The following is an 18,926-nucleotide window of genomic DNA, read 5'->3' as shown; positions in this document are numbered from 1 at the left end:
TAGGTGCCGGTTGCAATCGATGTACTCACTGGCGTTCAGATGGCGAACATCTGCCTCCTGTCCCTAACTGGAGTAAAGCCCTTTACACCATTGCACTCTGCCACTAGGTCCCAAGTGGTGGTATACTGAGTGCAACGGTTGTAAACGCTGTACCTCGCCGTCTGATCGCTCTCCACCGTTGCACAGCTACTTCCGTTCGGAAGCCTCTGGCTTCCGATTTTTGCCCGCCATTTTTTTTTAAGGACGGCGATATGCGCTTGGGCGAAGCTTCGCCCTGCCGTTTGTTTAAAAAAGAAAAGAAAAGGGCCTTACTGTAGCGTTTCGGAGGCGTCCGGGACCTCCGGGAGGCTACTGTGCTCTTTAAACTTTAAAGGTAAGTCCTTTAAATGTAATGGGGGGGGGTTTGAGCATGCGCAAAGATCGCCATTCTGTGAATGGCTGCCTATGCGCATGCTCAAACTGTGTTTTTTAAAAAACCCAACCGCTGACGCCCGCAGCGTGTGAGCGGGCATACACCGATGGGATCTGCAAAATGGAGGTAAGTGTGATCGCGTTTCTGCCGGCATAAACTGCACCGGTTCCAACCGGTGCAGTTTATGCCGGCAGAAAGGCCCCGTCTGAACGCACCCTGTGTGTGACACTTTGCCAGTTATATTTTTTGTTCAGTCGCACAGTCGAGTCCGACTCTTCACGACCCCAATGGACCAGATCACACCAGGCCTTCCTTTTCCCTTGAAACAGTTCAAGAAACCTATTTTGTTCTTTATTCAATAAATCAATTTTTGTTTAAACATATCCCAGAAATCAGTACAGTCCTCAGGGCCACATAGTCCTCCGAAGTGCCCAGACCCTGGGTCATACTTCCAAAAGAGAGAGGATTGGAATTTTTAATTCCTGGTGGCAGCAGAAAACTACCAAGTTTATATACACACAGAACGAATAGCAAGCATGCCACAGAGCTCCTCTCCTGTGATGAATGGCTGAAGAGTTTTCTCGTTGAGAAAAGAGACAACTAAGAGGGGCGTGAGAGAGGTTTATCAAATTATCCATGGGGTGGAGAGAGTGGACCAAGAGAACATTTTCCCCCTCTCCCCAAATACTAGAACTCGAGGGCATCCAATGAAGCAGATGGGCAGTCAGTTCAGCATGGGCAAAAGGAAATACTTCTTTACACAGAGAGTGATTCAAATGTGGGATTCGCTGCAAGAGGATGGCTGTGACGGCCGCAGGAATAAACAGCTTTAAAAGGGGATTAGACAGATTCATGGAGGATAAGTCTATCAATGGCGACTAGCCATGGTGACTGAGGGGAACCTCCACATTCAGAGGCAATAATCCTCTGAATCCCAGAACCAGGAGGCAACATCAGGGGAAAGGCCTTGATCTCTGTTGTTGGCCCTCCGGAGAAACTAGTTGGCTACTGTGAAAGCCAGGATGCTAGACTGGATGGACCATTGGTCTGATCCACCCGGGCCCTTCTGAGGTTTTTATCAAGGCCTCAGCCTCTCTGCCCTGTTGTTGGCCCTCCAGAGGAACTGGTTGGCCACTGGGTGAGACAAGATGCTGGACTAGATAGACCCTCACTGGTCTGATCCAGCAGGGCCCTTCTGAGGTTCCTATCGGGCCTCGGCCTCTCTGCCTCACTGTTGGCCCTCCAGAGGAACTGGTTGGCCACTGGGTGAGACAAGATGCTGGACTAGATAGACCCTCACTGGTCTGATCCAGCAGGGCCCTTCTGAGGTTCCTATCGGGCCTCGGCCTCTCTGCCTCACTGTTGGCCCTCCAGAGGAACTGGTTGGCTACTGTGTGAGACGGGATGCTGGACTAGATGGATCCTCACTGGTCTGACCCAGCAGAGCTCTTCTGGCGTTCTTAGGACTATGGAGAGTACCTAATTTCCTGGCACTTGGAGCTAAGGCAGCACGATGAATGAGATCCGCCGTCTGCAAGTATACCAGGCCCCCTCATTGAGGGAGAAGGTTCATTTTCTATTCGAAAATGAGCTTTATGTCTCCAGCCCTTTTACTTCCAGAGAGACAAGCAAATTGCACCTGCCGGATCGCTGGGTGGAAAATAAACCTGCTCTCAGCTCATCTGGCCAATGACCGTGAAGGCATTCGGGATGATTGACAAATCCTTGGGCTGTCCTTTTGAATGTTATTAACGTCCAATCGCTCGCAAGGAAACCAAATTAATAAATGACTCCAATTTAAACATATGAATGTTCCCGCATATGCATTATTCCTCCTCGCGCTCTCCCAAAAGTGTAGAACAATGAAACTTCTGAGCAATTTAAACTCTTCTGCTAAGCACAGGCAAGATCTCATGCAGATGTAATCCCTTAGCTGCCTGGACACCAGTGAGTTACTTGTTTGCTTCTGAAGCTCGCAGACGGAAGGTTTCGGTAAGGTGGTTTAAATTTCACCAATTCGCTGTTAGTTGAAGAAGCCGGGGGTAAAAGTAGCTTAGAGAGCCAGTTTGCTATAGTGGTTAAGAGCACGGAGTCTGATCTGGGAGAAGTGGGTTTGATTTCCCACCTCTCCGCATGCAGCTGCTGGTGTGACTTTGGGTCAGTCACAAGTTCTATCAAAGCTGTTCTCTCACGAGCAGTCCTTGAAAGAGCTCTCTCAGCCCCACTGACCTCACAGGGTGACTGTTGTGGGGAGGGGAGGGGGAGGGGAAGGAGTTTGTAAGCCGCTCTGAGACTCCGAGTGAAGGGCGGGGTATAAATCCAATTTCTTCTTCTCCTTCTCCTCCTCCACATGCAGCCAGCTGGGTGACCTTGGGTCAGTCACAGCTCTCTCAGAGCTCTCTCAGCTCCACCTACCTCACAGGGTGTCTGTTGTGGGGAGGGGAAGGGATTGTAAACCTCTGTAAGACTCCTTCGGGAAGTGAAGGGTGGGGTATAAATCCAATCTCCTCCTCCTCCTCTTCTTCTTCTGTTTCCCACCAGTGCTGGGGGGGGACACCTTGAAGCAGAAGATGGGAAGTATCACTTTGGATACTTCTTGGCCTGTATTCCATGCCTGCCAGATCTGGCCTCCTTTCATTGCTGTCTGAAGCAGAGAATGAGTGGGCTTCTGCCATGCAACGTTATGCGAAGGTGAACGGTTCAAACACTGCATTTCTTTCTCACACACAAAAAACGCTGATCAAGAGCGCACCACCCAGCAACCCTGCACAGTCATCCTAGCATCCATTCCAGGGGAGGGGGAGGGGGAGGGGGAGGGAGCACAAAGGACAGATGCTCTACTGCTAAGCCAGGGCCCTTCCCCCAAACATACATCAATCAGACTCTTGGTCCAGCAAAGTCAGGATTGTCTACACAGTCGGGCAGCAACTCTCCAGGGTCTCAGGCAGAGAGAGGTCTTTCACGTCACCCACTATCTGTTCCTTTTTAACTGGAGATGCTGCTGGGGATTGAACTGGGGACCTTCAGCGTGCCAAGCAGAGGCTCTGCCACTGAGCCACAGGCCCTCCTGACAGCTCTCCAGGGTCTCAGGCAGAGAGAGGTCTTTCACGTCACCCACTATCTGTTCCTTTTTAACTGGAGATGCCGGGGACTGCACCTAGGACCTTCTGCGTGAAAAGCAGAGGTTCTACCACTGAGCCACAGTCCCTCTTTCCAGCTTTCCAGGTTCTCAGGCAGAGGTCTTCCACATCACCTCTTGCCTGGTCCTTTTTAATTGGAGATGCCGGGGACTGAACCTGGGACCTTCTGCATGCCGAGCAGAGACTCTGCCACTGAGCCACAGCCCCAATTGACAGCTCTCCAGGGTCTCAGGCAGAGGTCTTCCACATCACCTCTTGCCTGGTCCTTTTTAATTGGAGATGCCGGGGACTGAACCTGGGACCTTCTGCACGCCAAGCAGAGGCTCTTCAACTGAGCCACGGCACCTCTTTACAGCTCTCTAAGGTGTCAGGTGGAGGTCCTTCCCGTTACCTAGAAACATAGAATCACAGAGCTGGAGGGAGCCATACAGGCCATCTAGCCCATCCCCCTGTTCAAAGCCTGATCCTTTAACTGGAGATGCTGGGGAGTGAACCTGGGACCTTCTGTGTGCCAAGCCGAGGCTCTGCCACTGAGCCACGGCCCCTCTTGACAGCTCTCCAGGGTCTCAGGCGGAGGTCTTTCCCATCCCCTCCTGCCTGGTCCTTTTCACTGGAGATGCCGGGGACTGAACCTGGGACCTTCTGTGTGCCAAGCCGAGGCTCTGCCACTGAGCCACAGCCCCTCTTTACAGCTCTCTAAGGTGTCAGGTGGAGGTCCTTCCCGTTACCTAGAAACATAGAATCACAGAGCTGGAGGGAGCCATACAGGCCATCTAGCCCATCCCCCTGTTCAAAGCCTGATCCTTTAACTGGAGATGCTGGGGAGTGAAACTGGGACCTTCTACGTGCCAAGCAGAGGCTCTACCACTGAGCCACAGCCCCTCTTTACAGCTCTCCAGGGTCTCAGGCAGAGGTCTTTCCCATCACCTCCTGCCTGGTCCTTTTCACTGGAGATGCCGGGGACTGAACCTGGGACCTTCCGCATGCCAAGCAGATGCTCTTCCACTGAGCCACGGCCCCTCTTGACAGCTCTCCAGGGTCTCAGGCGGAGGTCTTTCCCATCACCTCCTGCCTGGTCCTTTTTAACTGGAGATGCCTCTGGGGACTGAACCTGGGACCTTCTGTGTGCCAAGCCGAGGCTCTGCCACTGAGCCACGGCCCCTCCCTAAGAGCTCCCCGGGTCTTCCCCATCCCCTCCTGCCTGGTCCTTCTAGCTGGAGATGCCAGGGATTGAACCGGGGACCTTCTGCCTGCCTAGCAGATGCTCTACCACTGAGCCACGTCCCTTACAGGCAGTTCCGCCCTTCCTCCACATCTGCCCACATCTCCCCTCCTTCCTGAACAGCCTTTCCATCCTGTTTTGCTGCAGACCCCAGAGTTCATCTCCTGCTCCTCCGTCTGGGAGCCTGCCTTTCCGAAGCGGCCGTCTCTGCCCCAGTCCCCACCATGCCTGTTTTATGCCATCCGAGCAACAGCCGTGGCTGTATCGGGAAGCCACAGCAGGGAGAGAGAAGTTCTAAGCAGACAGACCAGCAAGTCAAATGGCCTTTTTGGATCGATAAGACTCCACACAAAGAGATCAGCAGCAGAAATGAAGTTGTCAGACCATAACCCCGGCATCATTCAGTCCCTTCCTCTCCCCCAACAGGAATCTTTTCTCTCTGTTTTGCAATGGAGTGGATTTATGCGCAATGCTCAGCGATTTAATGTGCTATGGAAAAAAAAAGTTTTAGCAGAGCTTCTTTTCTTAAAAAAAAAATAGGGAAAAGTCCGCCTGACGTTCCCCAACTAAAGGCACGGGGGATTTAAACAATGAGCGATTAGCATGCGGAATAACGGAGCTCCAATTTAGACGTCTCGGAGGAGCGCGAGAGACAAAATGTCAATTATGCCGCGGCGTGGCGAGTATTTGCATGCGTTCATTGCGCTTCCTGCTTTTGATCGAACCCCCCCTTCCTTTCCCCCCGCAAGGATTTACTATCCAGAAACAGAAAAGAAAAAAAGAAATGGAGAAAGAAAGCTGACGGCAGAGCCGGAAAGAGGAACCAGCGGGCTGTCTATCCAAACGTCGGCAGCGGCTCGCGCCGTTTTCTCTTTAGCACAATGAAAAAACATCATGTTTGAGACAGAAAGCAAAACGGGATACATCAAAGGGGCCAGGCTGATTTGATTAGATCCTGTACAGGGGGAGGGGGGAACAGCGCTATGAATAATGAACAAGAGCAAAATGAATGCTGAAGAAGAACAAACATTTGGTAAGAACATAAGGAAAAAAACCTGCTGGGGTGGTGCTAGATACGTCTGGATGGCCCAACGTCCTGTTTCCAACAGTGGACTTCCAGTGGCTGGTAGAGTTCCCAGAAGAAAGACCAAAACAGGAGGGATACAGTCAGGAAGAAGAAGAAGAGGAAGAGGAAGAAGAGGAAGAGGAGATTGGATTTATACCCCACCCTTCACTCGCAGTTTCTGAGTGGCTTACAAAGTCCTTTCCCTTCCCCTCCCTACAACAGGCACCCTGTGAGGCAGGTGGGGCTGAGAGAGCTTTGAGAGAACTGCCCTTTCAAGGACAGCTCTGACAGAACTATGGCTTGCCCAAGGTCATCCAGCAGCTGCAAGTGGAGGAGTGGGGAATCAAACCCGGTTCTCCAAGATTAGAGTCTGCGCACTTAACCGCTACACCAAACTGGCAACAGAACAATGTTTGGGTTCAGTGGCACCTTTAAGACCAAGAAAGTTTCATTCCGGGTATAAGCTTTCGTGTACATGCACACTTCATAAGATACAGTGAGGGGCATGTGTCCAGCTCCTAGTGATTCAGGGTGGGGGTGTAGTGGTTAGGAGTGACAGACTCTAATCTGGGAGGTTGGATTCCTCGCTCCTCCACATGCAGCTGCTGGTGTGACCTTGGGTCAGTCACAAGTTCTCTCAGAGCTGTTCTCTCAGGGGCAGTCCCCGAGAGAGCTCTTCAGCCCCACCTACCTCACAGGGTGTCTGTTTGGGGGGGGGGAAGGGAAAGGAGTTTGTAAGTCGCTCTGAAGTGGCAGACTTCCCCCTTCTGAAGTGGCAATGCCGTGCTGAACATGTTTGACAGTCAAACCTACCTTGTTGGACTGTGATGAGCAGATGAGACCAGATCACTGCATTCATTGGGTTCACCTCTGAATTACCCTGATGTCTGCCAAACAGGTTTGCAATGCATCTCCCCCTACCCAATGACTGATTTATGTGATTGGCGGCCCGTTTATCTGCATTTTCAGGGTGTTAGCTTTTGGGAGTCAAACTTCCCTTTAGGAGCTTTGACTCTCAAAAGTTGATACCCTGAAAATCTTGTTCGTCACCAGGGAGGTACTGAACTTGAATCTAGGTCTTCTACTGCAGACCGACATGTCATTAAACAACCGCGTGCCGAGTACAACCGTGGCACTGCAAGGGTGCAGGGGAGTAGAACTGTATCACTCTGTGTGTGTGACTGCCCATGCGCATGAAGCCGCTTGGGCAGTACGGCACTGTTAGGAAGGAATATGGAGAAGCAACCTACCGAAACGGCCGCAAAATCAATCGGCGAACCGATGAACAGCCCCAAACCATGCCCCTCCCATAAGAACATGAGAAGCCATGTTGGATCAGGCCAGTGGCATATCCAGTCCAACACTCTGGGTCACACAGTGGCCAAAACCCAGGTGCCCTCAGGAGGTCCACCAGCAGGGCCAGAACTCCAGAAGCCCTCCCCCCTTTGCCCCCCTCAAAGCACCAAGAATACAGAGCCTCACTGCCCCAGACATAAGATCATAAGAGAAGCCATGTTGGATCAAGACAATGGCCCATCCAGTCCAACACTCTGTGCCACACAGTGGCCAAAACCCAGTTGCCACCAGGCCAGTGGCCTATCCAGTTCAACTCTCTGTGTCACACAGTGGCCAAAATCCAGGTGCCATCAGGAGGTCCCAACAGTGGGGTCAGAACTCCAGAAGCCCTCCCATCTCCCCCCCCCCATGCACCAAGAATACGGAGCATCACTGCCCCACACGTAAGACCATAAGAGAAGCAATGTTGGATCAGGCCAATGGCCCATCCAATCCAACACTCTGTGCCACACAGTGGCCAAACACCCAGGTGCCATCAGCAGGTCCACCAGTGGGGTCAGAACTTCAGAAGCCCTCCCATCTTTGCCCCCCCCCAAGCACCAAGAAGACAGAGCATCACCGCCCCAGACATAAGACCATAAGAGAAGCCATGTTGGATCAGGACAGATTAGAGTCCACACAGTTAACCACTACACCAAACTGGCTCTTTTTCAAGAACAGCTCTTATCAGAACTACGGCTTGCCCAAGGTCATCCAGCCAGGTGCAAGTGGAGGAGTGGGGAATCAAACCCGGTTCTCCCAGATTAGAGTCCACGCACTTAACCACTACACCAAACTTGCTCTTTTTCAAGAACAGCTTTTATCAGAGCTATGGCTTGCCCAAGGTCATCCAGCCAGGTGCGAGTGGAGGAGTGGGGAATCAAACCGGTTCTCCCAGATTAGAGTCCACACACTTAACCACTACAGCAAACAGCCCAGAGAACTAGAATGAAACTGATCCATTACAACATGCGTCGTCCAGCGGGGCCGGACTCACATTGCACCGATACCGAAAGACTCGGCAACAGCACTAAAAGGGGGGGGGGAAATACCTCCCCTCGGAATTCATATCCCCCTCCACCATTTCTACTTTCCGCGCTAGGTAGGCTACGACTAATGGAGAGCTGTAGGGATCCACCACATGGTAATAAGAGAGGTGCCAGACAGGTTGAGAGAATACAGCCAGACAGCAGGGCTGCTTCACAGGCCCACGGACTGGGTTTCCAGACGTCTCCAGTTTCTCGACAGTTGTTTTGCAGCCGGGTTCAGGGAAAAAGAAAAAAGTACATCTTGTTCCTTTCACAGACTTCTGGCCATTTATTTTAAAATAATAATAATAAACATGCACAGAGGGCTGTGTCGGTGTACGACTTAATTCTCCACGTCTGGAATGTAATTAGCCACAAAGGCTGCATCTGAATCAGAGGCTTTTTGGGCAATGAAGAATAATGCTGAAGAACTACCTGTTCATGGGTGGGCAGGTGGAATACAAGGTGGGGATCCCAGGCCCAATGTAACAGTCTCCTTTCTATTTCCATGCATACCGTGCTCGGTGTGGAGCGTGACTGTATCGCATATGCAGAAGGAAATTCAGCTTGATCCCCCTCTACCATTTCCCTATCTGCCTTTGGACCCGCAGGTGACCTGTTGGGGTTACCCACGAGTGTACATGTTGGTTTCCCCAAAAGGTCACCCGCGGGACCAAAGGCAGATAGGAAAGTGGTAGTGGGGGGGGGGACAGGCTGAATCATCCTTTGAGAGCCAGTGTGGTGTAGTGGTTAAGAGCGCAGACTCTAATCTGGGAGAACCAGGTTTAGTTCCTCACTCCTCCACATGCAGCTACTGGTGTGACCTTGGGTCCAATGCTCCCTCTAAGCTGTGGAGTCCTGTGAGCAAAAATTCTACTTTGTGAGCTATTGGCAGTAAAGTTGTGAGTGAGCGATTTGGCTCCTGCATAAATTAGTTTGCTCTGGAGCCCTCCTTCCTGAGCGAAGACAAAAATGTGTGCGCTGGAGGCTAAAAAACTGTGAGCTGGCTCACACTAACTCAGCTTAGAGGGAACACTGCTTGGGTCAGTCATAAATTCTTTCAGAGCTGTTCTCTCATGGGCAGTCCTCGAAAGAGCTCTCTCAGCCCCACCTACCTCACTGGGTGTCTGTCATGGGGAGGGGGAGGGAAAGGAGTTTGTAAGCCGCTTTGAGAATCCCTTCAGGTAGTGAAGGGCAGGTATAAATCCAATCTCCTCTTCCTCCTCCTCTTCTTCTGCATATGGTCAAGTAGCATCCTCCCCTCCCCCCGGATTGTTCCAGGCCAGGATATTCGGGCAAAAGACCACCCGCTCACTTTCCAAGCCGATCCACAAAACCTTGAGGGCTAGCAACTTCCTTTTTTTAAAAAAATGGTTATTTTCTGTATGGTTACCCCCTTTTTAGGCAAAAACCGGCTCACAGCACAGCAACCGAAAGCCAATCGAATGTATAAAGTGCTTGGGAAGGAGATTCCCTGCGGGGACTTGATCCTGGATTGAGAGTTTCTGTAATGTATTGAGACGATTACATGAATCACCTCATAGGACTCCTATGTTAAGCTTCGAGCCAGACCAGGGCTCCTCTGAGCGAACTTCCTATTGGTCGCTTCGTAACAGCGACCAATCAGAACGATACCATTCCCTAGGAGGGAAAGACTCCCATTGGTCCTTAACTAAGCAATCTCATTGGTTGTTAATTGTAAATAGGCGTGGCTACATTAGCCCGGTTATGTTTAAAAGGAGCATAAGCTCCCACTGTTTCTTGTTCTGGTTTCTTACTGAGTTGAGTGCTTGTTCGTTACTTCCAATAAAGCTGAATCACTTGCTGAATCACTCTAAGAGTCCTTTGTTAGCGCGATCTAACAATTGGCGACGAAGGTGGGATGTTAGAGCAGGTAGGCAGCCCTGCGGACATCCACACTTCGGACTCGGAAGAAAGCGGGCAGAGCACAGCAGCCGATCCGGTGGAGGCGCCACCAGCTCCGGTGCCCAAGTCTCCCACGATGGCTGGAAGCCAGAAGTTCGAGTGCTTCGAACCCTCCTCAGAAGACTGGGACTCCTACCTGTCCAGGTTCGAGTTCCATCTGGAAACCCATGACATCACCGATGAGGCGAAGAAACGAGCATGCCTCCTGAGTTCCTGCGGGAAGGGGACCTTCGACATTGCCAGGTCGTTGGTGGCCCCGACAGATATGAAGACTGTCTCCTACGCTGACATCACAGAGAAGCTGAAGGCCCATTTTTCTCCACAACCGTCGGAGATCGCCTGCCGGCACGCTTTTTACAAGCGGAACCAGGCCGGAGGCGAGACCATCGCAGATTTCGTGGCGGCCCTTCGCAAAGCCGCACGGCCATGTAATTTCCACAACGTGGAGGAAGCCCTCAGAGACCGTCTCGTCTGCGGTCTCAAAGATGAAAGGCTGCAACAGAGGCTGTTCGCCCGCACCACCCTGACCTGGGCAGTGGCCTACGAAGAGGCCGTGGCCGCGGAAGCAGCGGAGAAGTCCACGAAGGAGGTCCGCCAGCGGGTGGCAGAGCCCAGTATACACGCTCAACGAGACAGCGAGGGCGAAGACGCGGATGATGACGTCAACGCGGTTCGAGGCAAGCGGACCCCAGCGAAGACTACCAACGTCAAGCCTTGCTCCGGTTGTGGCGGGAAGCACCAGCGCGGCTCCTGTTGGGCTCGTGATGTCGACTGCAGAGCGTGTGGGCGGCGTGGTCATCTGGCCAGAGTCTGCAGATCAGCGAAGAAGGATCCCTCAACTAACAACCGGTCAGCGCAGAGGGGCACTCCAGTCAGCACCCAAGGCAAGACCCGTTCCTCAGCATCGGAAGCAAGCTGCCAGTTGACGGCGACCTTGTCGAGCGCATCGGCCGTAAATCGCACCAGCAGCCAGGGCAAGATCACCGTGACTCCACTCCTCGACGGCCGACCCTGTACAATGGAGGTGGACTCAGGATCGTCCGTGACGGTGATTTCTGCCGCGTCCTGGCGCCAGTTGTTCCCGAACCGAAGCCGGCGGCGGCTCCAGCCTGCGGGAACCAGAGTGTCCGACTTCCAGGGCAACCGAATTCCCTTGGCCGGACGGGACTCTGTTACTGTTGAGTATAAGGGGAAATGTGTTAAACTGTCATTCCTGATTGCAGAGGGAGACCGGGTTAACCTGCTAGGGTTAGATTGGTTTGAGCCATTGGGCATCGGTATTTCTGGGATTAACAGGATGTCTGAAAATAAATGGGGCATGCTGTACGACCTGTTCCCTGATGTATTTGCCGAAGGGTTGGGAAGGTACAAGGGCCCCCCGGTTGCGTTTGACTTAGATCCGTCAGTCAAACCTATTAGGTTGAAGTATCGGAAAGTACCTGTGTCTCTCAAACATAAGGTGGAAAAAGAGATTGACAAACTAGTTGAGCAAGGGGTTTTAGAGCCAGTACCATACAGCAAATGGGAGACCCCGATCGTAACCCCTGTCAAATCAGATGGGTCCATACGACTATGCGCCGATTACAAATGTACGATTAACAAGGCGCTGCAGCAACATTCGTACCCGGTCCCGGTAATAAGCCACATTTTGGCTTCCCTGGGGGGTGGCAAGATTTTCGCCAAATTTGACCTGGCCCAGGCATACCAGCAGTTGCCTGTCACCCCGGAGGCTGCCGAGGCCCAAACAATTGTAACCCACCAAGGGGCTTTTAAAGTGAACAGGCTGCAATTCGGGGTCAACGTAGCACCTGGGATTTTTCAGGGCCTCATGGAACGTCTACTAAGGGGGGTACCTGGCACAGTGCCCTATTTTGACGACGTGCTGATTGCGGGCGGGTCTGAACAGGAACTACTGGACCGGGTTAAAGAGGTCCTCAGGCGTTTTCAAAATGCCGGCCTCAGAGTTAAGCGCTCAAAATGCACGCTCGGGGTGGAAAGTGTGGACTTCCTGGGGTTTCGCATTGACGCAGAGGGAGTCCACCCCACGGATGAGAAGGTATCTGCAATCCAAAACGCCCCCAGGCCGGTGAGTAAGAAGGAGCTCCAATCCTTTTTAGGACTCCTGAATTTTTATCATGCGTTTTTACCGCATAAGGCATCAGTGGCGGCCCCTTTGCACGCGCTTTTGCACAAGGAGGCAAAATGGAAGTGGGGGCAGGCCGAGGAAAAGGCTTTTGTGGGAGTCAAGGAGCTGCTGACATCTAATGCCGTACTCACGCATTATGATGAACACAAGCTCCTGGTGTTAGCTGCTGACGCTTCACCGTTTGGAGTAGGCGCAGTTTTAAGCCATCTGATGCCTGATGGGAGCGAAGCGCCTATCGCTTTTTATTCTAGATCACTATCTGCGGCAGAGCGGAACTATGCCCAGATAGACAAGGAGGGTCTGGCGTTGGTAGCGGCTGTCAAAAAGTTCCATGATTTTATTTTTGGCAGACGATTTTTGCTGGTCACTGACCACAAGCCGCTACTGGGGATTTTTGCGCCCGATAAGCAATTGCCAAACATCATGTCCCCACGCATGCTTAGATGGGCGATATTTTTGCAGGCTTATGATTTTGACTTAGAGCACCGGCCTGGGAAAGCGATTGGGCATGCGGATGCCCTCAGCCGGTGCCCGGTGCCGGACATTGGCGCAGACCCTGCCCCCGCCTGTGAGGTCTTGGCAATTGAGGAGCTTCCTCGACCCCCGGTATCATCCAGGGACATTGCAGCACACACGGCCAAGGATAGCGTGCTGTCCCGAGTATTAAACTGGGTTTGGAGGGGGTGGCCGGTTGGAAGCGTTGAACCGGAGTTCGGCCCTTACAAAAGCCGTCAAAATGAACTATCCATTTCTAAGGGCTGTGTATTATGGGGGAACAGGGTGGTGGTTCCTGACAAACTCAGGACGAGAGTGTTAGAGTCGCTGCACGAGGGTCACCCCGGTATGGTACACACCAAAGCGTTGGCCAGAGGGTATGTCTGGTGGCCGGGGCTGGACAAAGAGATCGAAGAATGGGTACGAGGGTGTCCCAAATGCCAGCAAGTCAGACCCGATCCCCCACAAGCTACACCCCAAGGCTGGGAGTCATCTGGTAAACCCTGGGCCAGATTGCATATAGATTTTGCTGGCCCTCTCCAAGGGCAAATGTTCCTAATTGTGGTGGACGCTATGTCCAAATGGCTGGAGGTCGTGCATATGAAATCGACCACATCACTTGCTGTGATCCATGCGCTCCGCCGACTTTTTGCCACCCACGGGTTGCCTGACGTCATCGTCAGTGACAACGGGCCTCAATTTGTGTCTGAGGAATTTAGGCTCTTCCTCACGAGTAATGGCATACGCCAAATGACTTCGGCCCCTTTCCATCCGGCATCTAATGGCCAAGCCGAACGGATGGTCAGGACGGCCAAAGAGGCCCTGGGTAAAATGGACGAAGGGGACTGGAGCCAGAGGCTGGGCTCCTTTCTTTTGCTGCAGCACACCACCCCCTGTAGTGCTACAGGCCGTAGTCCGGCCGAATTGTTAATGGGGCGGAGACTCACGACCCGTTTGAACCGTATGCACCCAGACCTATCAGAAGATCAGTCCGAGCGTACCACTGCGCAACCGAAGGTGCGCATGTTTGAAAAAGGGGACAAGGTTTTCGCACGAAATTATGCAAACGGGCACTTGTGGCTTCCTGGGGTTATATCCGACTCTGTGGGTACTCGAATGTATGTGGTGCAGTTAGCTGACGGTCGAATATGGCGGCGCCACATAGATCAGTTAAGGAGACGTTGGGCTAGGGACAGCGCTGACTCTCCGACGGCTGAATCCCCTGATGTCGAGTGGACACCCCCAGAGCAGGCGGTGAGTACCGAAAGGCCCGGTACTGTCCCCGAGTCAGGGCAGAACCCTGTGTGCGGGGCTGAAATCCCAGTCGAGTCTGTGCCTGATCCAGGCTGTAGTGAACCCCACTCTGACCCACAACCTTGTCTGCCCGTGGAGCCTGCACCGCTCCGCAGGTCCCAGCGTTCGCGGCAAATGCCGACTTATCTGAAGGACTATGAGTGTAAATACTGTTGGAATAACTGATGTACAAAGGTTGATTGCATGTTTGTAAATAATAAAACAATTGGGATGATGGCTTAACTTAGGGGGGAGGAATTGTAATGTATTGAAATGATTACATGAATCACCTCATAGGACTCCCATGTTAAGCTTCGAGCCAGGCCAGGGCTCCTCTGAGCGAACTTCCTATTGGTCGCTTCGTAACAGCGACCAATCAGAACGATACCATTCCCTAGGAGGGAAAGACTCCCATTGGTCTTTATTCTAGCAATCTCATTGGTTGTTATTTGTAAATAGGCGTGGCTACATTAGCCCGGTTATGTTTAAAAGGAGCATAAGCTCCCACTGTTTCTTGTTCTGGTTTCTTACTGAGTTGAGTGCTTGTTCGTTACTTCCAATAAAGCTGAATCACTTGCTGAATCACTCTAAGAGTCCTTTGTTAGCGCGATCTAACAGTTTCTGGGCCCCACTCTAAAATAACGTCTGCTGGCGGAGGACTTGTTCCCTGGGTCAGCTCGAGTAGCCGTCGTTGCTCCCCATCGATTTCTTCCCGCCCGTTCTTGGCCGCAAGTTGTAAGCAGCTTCGTCGCCTGTCACAAACCCATCAATCATATCGATTAAGACATAAGCTTTCCTGTCAGAGTTAAATGTGGTGGGAATGGCTAATATCATTGACAGGAGGCGATGATGCCGTCCTTGCACCCTTGAGTCTGAGAAAGCTTTACTGTAGCGCACCTCGGCCCGGTTGCCTGATTCAAACACAGTTCTGCCAGGCTCGATGATGGGAACTATTATGAAAGAGACTGGAAGTCAATCTCAAACGGCCATCGAATAAATGTACAGAGCTCGGATACCCCGAACAGCTCTGGTCATTCTATTCTGAAAAGGATATCGTAGAACTCGAGGACGTATGGGACAGGAAATCCCTTTATGATAGTCGGAGACCAGCCCAATGGTGTAGATAAAATATCCGGGCAAAATAGTTCCTACTCGCTTGCAAGCCGACCCTCAAAACCTTGAGGTCTAGCAACTTGCTTTTCTAAAACACTGTAGTTATTGGATAGTAGATCTACAGATATACAATCCTAAAAGAAATCAACCCTGACTGTTCCCTGGAAGGCCAGATACTGAAGCTGAAGCTCAAATACTTTGGCCACCAAATGAGAAGGGAGCCCTCACTGGAGAAGAAGACCCTGATGCTGGGAAAGACTGAAGGCAAAAGAAGAAGGGGACGGCAAAGGATGAGGTGGTTAGACAGTGTCATCGCGGCAATGAATGTGAAGTTGAGCAAACTCCGGAGCACAGCGGAAGACGGGAGGGCCTGGCGTGATCTGGTCCATGGGGTCGCAAAGAGTTGGACTCGACTGTGTGACTGAACAACAACAACAGCAAAGAAATACAGTCGGAGAACCCCTTCCTAACAAGACAAAACTTTTTGTTTCTAAAAGGCAACCGTGATGGGGGGGCCGGGTTTCTCAGCGGGAGACCCCTCAATGCTTACCCCTGTTCCCTGCCAAAGCTTCAGAAGCTGGCATGGGGAAAAATGGGGGTGGTGGTGGTACATGACGTCACTCTAGAGATGTCGGCCTCCAGGTGGGGCCTGGGGATCCCCCGAAATTACAGCTCATCTCCAAACTACAGAGATCAGTTCCCCTGGAAAAAAATGGCTGCTTTGGAAGGGGGGGGACTGGACTCTATGTTTGGTACAGTGATTAAGTGCGTGGACTGTAATCTGGGAGAACCGGATTTGATCCCCCACTCCTCCACTTGCACCTGCGGGGTGACCTTGGGTCAGTCACAAGTTCTCGGGGAGGGGAGGGGAGGGGAGGGGAAGGGAAAGGAGTTTGTAAGCCGCTCTGAGACTCCTTTGGGTAGGGAAGGGCGGCGTATCAATCCAATCTCTTCTCTTCCATGGCCATGTGGCCCCATGAGGTCCCCACCCTCCCTAGGCTCCACCTCCAAATCTCCAGGAGTTTCCCAACCTGGATCTGGCAACCCGTCCTCTCCGCCCCCCACTGGTGGCCAGGGGGGGACGTGTCAACTTTAAATCAGTAACGGCAAAAAAAAAAACACAGGTAAGTGATGTCATTCCAATGCTCCCGCTAAGCTGTGGAGTTTTGTGAGCAAAGATTCTACTTCGTGAGCAAACTGGCATTCAAGTTGTGAGCGAGTGACTTGGCTAGTGAACATAAGAACATAAGAGAAACCCATGTTGGATCAGGCCAATGGCCCATCCAGTCCAACACTCTGTGTCACACAGTGGCCAAAAAACACCAGGTGCCCTCAGGAGGTCCAGCAGTGGGGCCATAAATTAGTTTGCTCTGGAGCCCTCCTTCCTGAGCTAAGACAAAAATGTGTGCGCTGGAGGCTAAAAACTGTGAGCTGGCTCAGTGTTTTAGCCTCCGTCTCACACATTTTTGTCTTAGCTCAGGAAGGAGGGCTCCAGAGCAAACTAATTTATGCACTGATTTATGGAGGGAACTCAGCTTGGAGGAAACACTTTCGTTACATAGGGCGACGCTCCAGGATTTGCACAAAACTCTGTGGTTAAACTGCACTGTCTCAGGCGAACCCCAGAGCATCCCCTCCAAAGTAATGACACCACTTCCTGTTTTCTTGTCAGAAGTGACATCACATCCCAGTGCAGCTATCGCCAGGGCCGGCTCACCCACTAGGTGAACTATGCATTCACCTAGAGCGCGGGGCCCTGGATGGGGTGCCAAGCTGTGCCTCCCCCCTCCTCCCCCCCTTTGGTGGCGGCGGGGGGAGGAGGCAGTGGTGGCAGCAGCAAAAAGATGGCTGACTCCAGAGGGCTCCAGGTCTCCAGGCCCCACCGGGAGGTTGGCATCTGCGCCATAAGGCAGCCTCGCCTAGGGCACAGAAACACCTCGAGCCGGCCCTGGCTATCACCAGCCCCCAATTCCTCTGGGTAAAATGGCGACCGCTGCTTACACGGAAGCTTGCATGTTGCTTCCATAATATCATTGGGCTCATCACGGGGATGAATAAAGGCCTATGTACCACCTGCTCAGCAATTGGGGTTTCATAAATCACCCTGACCAGCTGCATATGTTCTCATTTAAACACGCACATGTTCAAAATCGCCGCCTTGCCCAGCTCCGAAAACTAGGCAGACATTCCAGAGGGGTGGCCGCGTCAGTCACCAATGCTCCCTCTAAGCTGTGGAGTCTTGTGGGCAAAAATTCTACTTTGTGAAGTACCGGCATTAAAGTTGTGAGCGAGCGATTTGGCTGCCGCATAAATTAGTTTGCTCTGGAGCCCTCCTTCCCGAGTGAAGACAAAAATGCATGAGCCAGAGGCTAAAAAACGGAGCTAGCTGCAGTGGTTCAGAGATTAAGACACTGAGCTGCAGATCGGAAGGTCTGTAGTTCGGCAGTTCGAGACCCGAGTGCCGCGTGACGGAGTGAGCTCCCGTCTCTGGCCCCAGCTCCTGCCAACCTAGCAGTTTGAAAGCAAGAAACTGCAAGTAGATAAATAGGTACCTCTTCGGTGGGAAGGTAACAGCTTTCCGTGCGCCTCGGCGTCTAGTCACGCCAGCCACGTGACCACGGAAAAGTCTTTGGCTTGGAAACGGAGATGAGCGCCGCCCCCTGGAGTCGGATTCGACTGGCTTTTGAGCAAGGGAAACCTTTACCTAGCTCACACTGACTTAGCTTAGAGGGAACACTGTCAGTCACAGAAAATATTGCAAAAAAATAATAATACAGTGTGATGCAGTGGTTGGAGTGTCCGGCTAGGATCTGGGAAGACCCCCGTTGAAATCCCCCACTCTTTTTTAAAAAACATTTTATTCAGGATATAATCAACAAAGTCCAACACATGTTTACACCGTTCTCCCAGTTTACATCCTACCTTCCTTTCCCTCCCCTACTTGGCTTCCCACAGTGCTACAACCTCCTGCTCAAATCTTCAATTTTCTTTTTCCATCCCCTTTCCCCTAATACGTTCAATAGGTAACTAAACCTTCATTATTACACTTCTATTTTTATCATTTCACATTACTAGTCTTTAAACATTCAATGGTTAATAAAGCAAAATATATTGTCTCTTACATTATTACACTTCTATTTTTATCATTCCACATTGCTAATCTTTAAAACCTTCAAAAGTTATTAAAACAAAATAAGTTGCCTCTTACATCCCAATATTTTTCCAAATAATCTTTTAAGTCTTTCCAGTCTGCAAAGAAGCCCTCTGCTTCCATATTATTAAGTTTCCGTGTCAACTTGTCCATTTCAACCATAAAAAGTAGTTTTTTAATCCAAGCTCCAATTTCCGGAACTTCTAAATCCCCCACTCTGACATGGAAGTTCTCTGGATAACCTTGGGCCGGTCACATGTGACGTCACGCCTGCCTGTCTCTGTTCTCTGGTCAGCTGGGGTGTGAGGGCAGACGAGAGGTCCCAGGCAGAGGGAGAGATGGCCCGCCTGAAGTGGGTAAGTGGTCTCCCTAGATCCGGCCTTTGAGCAGAATGCTATGCGCCCATATCGTAAGGGATGTGTTTTGAAGTTCGCGACTGTAGCAAAAGGGTGCCCCAGCTTTTTGCAAGCCAGTCCGATGCAGGCCCATAGCTACAGTGGGGAATTTCAGGGCCTGCCCCCCTGACTTCCTGTCAAATCCCCCTGACTTCCATGAAGCCCCCAGCCCCCCCCCCAACTCTCTGGGCCGCCTGGAGAACT

The 18,926-nt window shown here is 51.8% G+C and overlaps 1 protein-coding gene across 1 annotated transcript in view; it reads right to left on the bottom strand.

The window, feature by feature from the left end:
* CACNA1H (calcium channel, voltage-dependent, T type, alpha 1H subunit) overlaps positions 1 to 18,926 on the bottom strand; it is a gene marked incomplete at its 3' end in the record, with an annotated part of 563,591 nt that overhangs the window by 363,996 nt on the left and 180,669 nt on the right. The gene's annotated exons all lie outside the window — the stretch shown is intronic.

This window comes from Gekko japonicus, unplaced genomic scaffold (genome assembly GCF_001447785.1).
Source record: "Gekko japonicus isolate JY-2015 unplaced genomic scaffold, Gekko_japonicus_V1.1 scaffold103, whole genome shotgun sequence".
Classification (NCBI taxonomy): domain Eukaryota; kingdom Metazoa; phylum Chordata; class Lepidosauria; order Squamata; family Gekkonidae; genus Gekko; species Gekko japonicus.
Note: the sequence above shows the minus strand (reverse complement) of the source record. Positions and strands in the feature narration are given on the sequence as shown.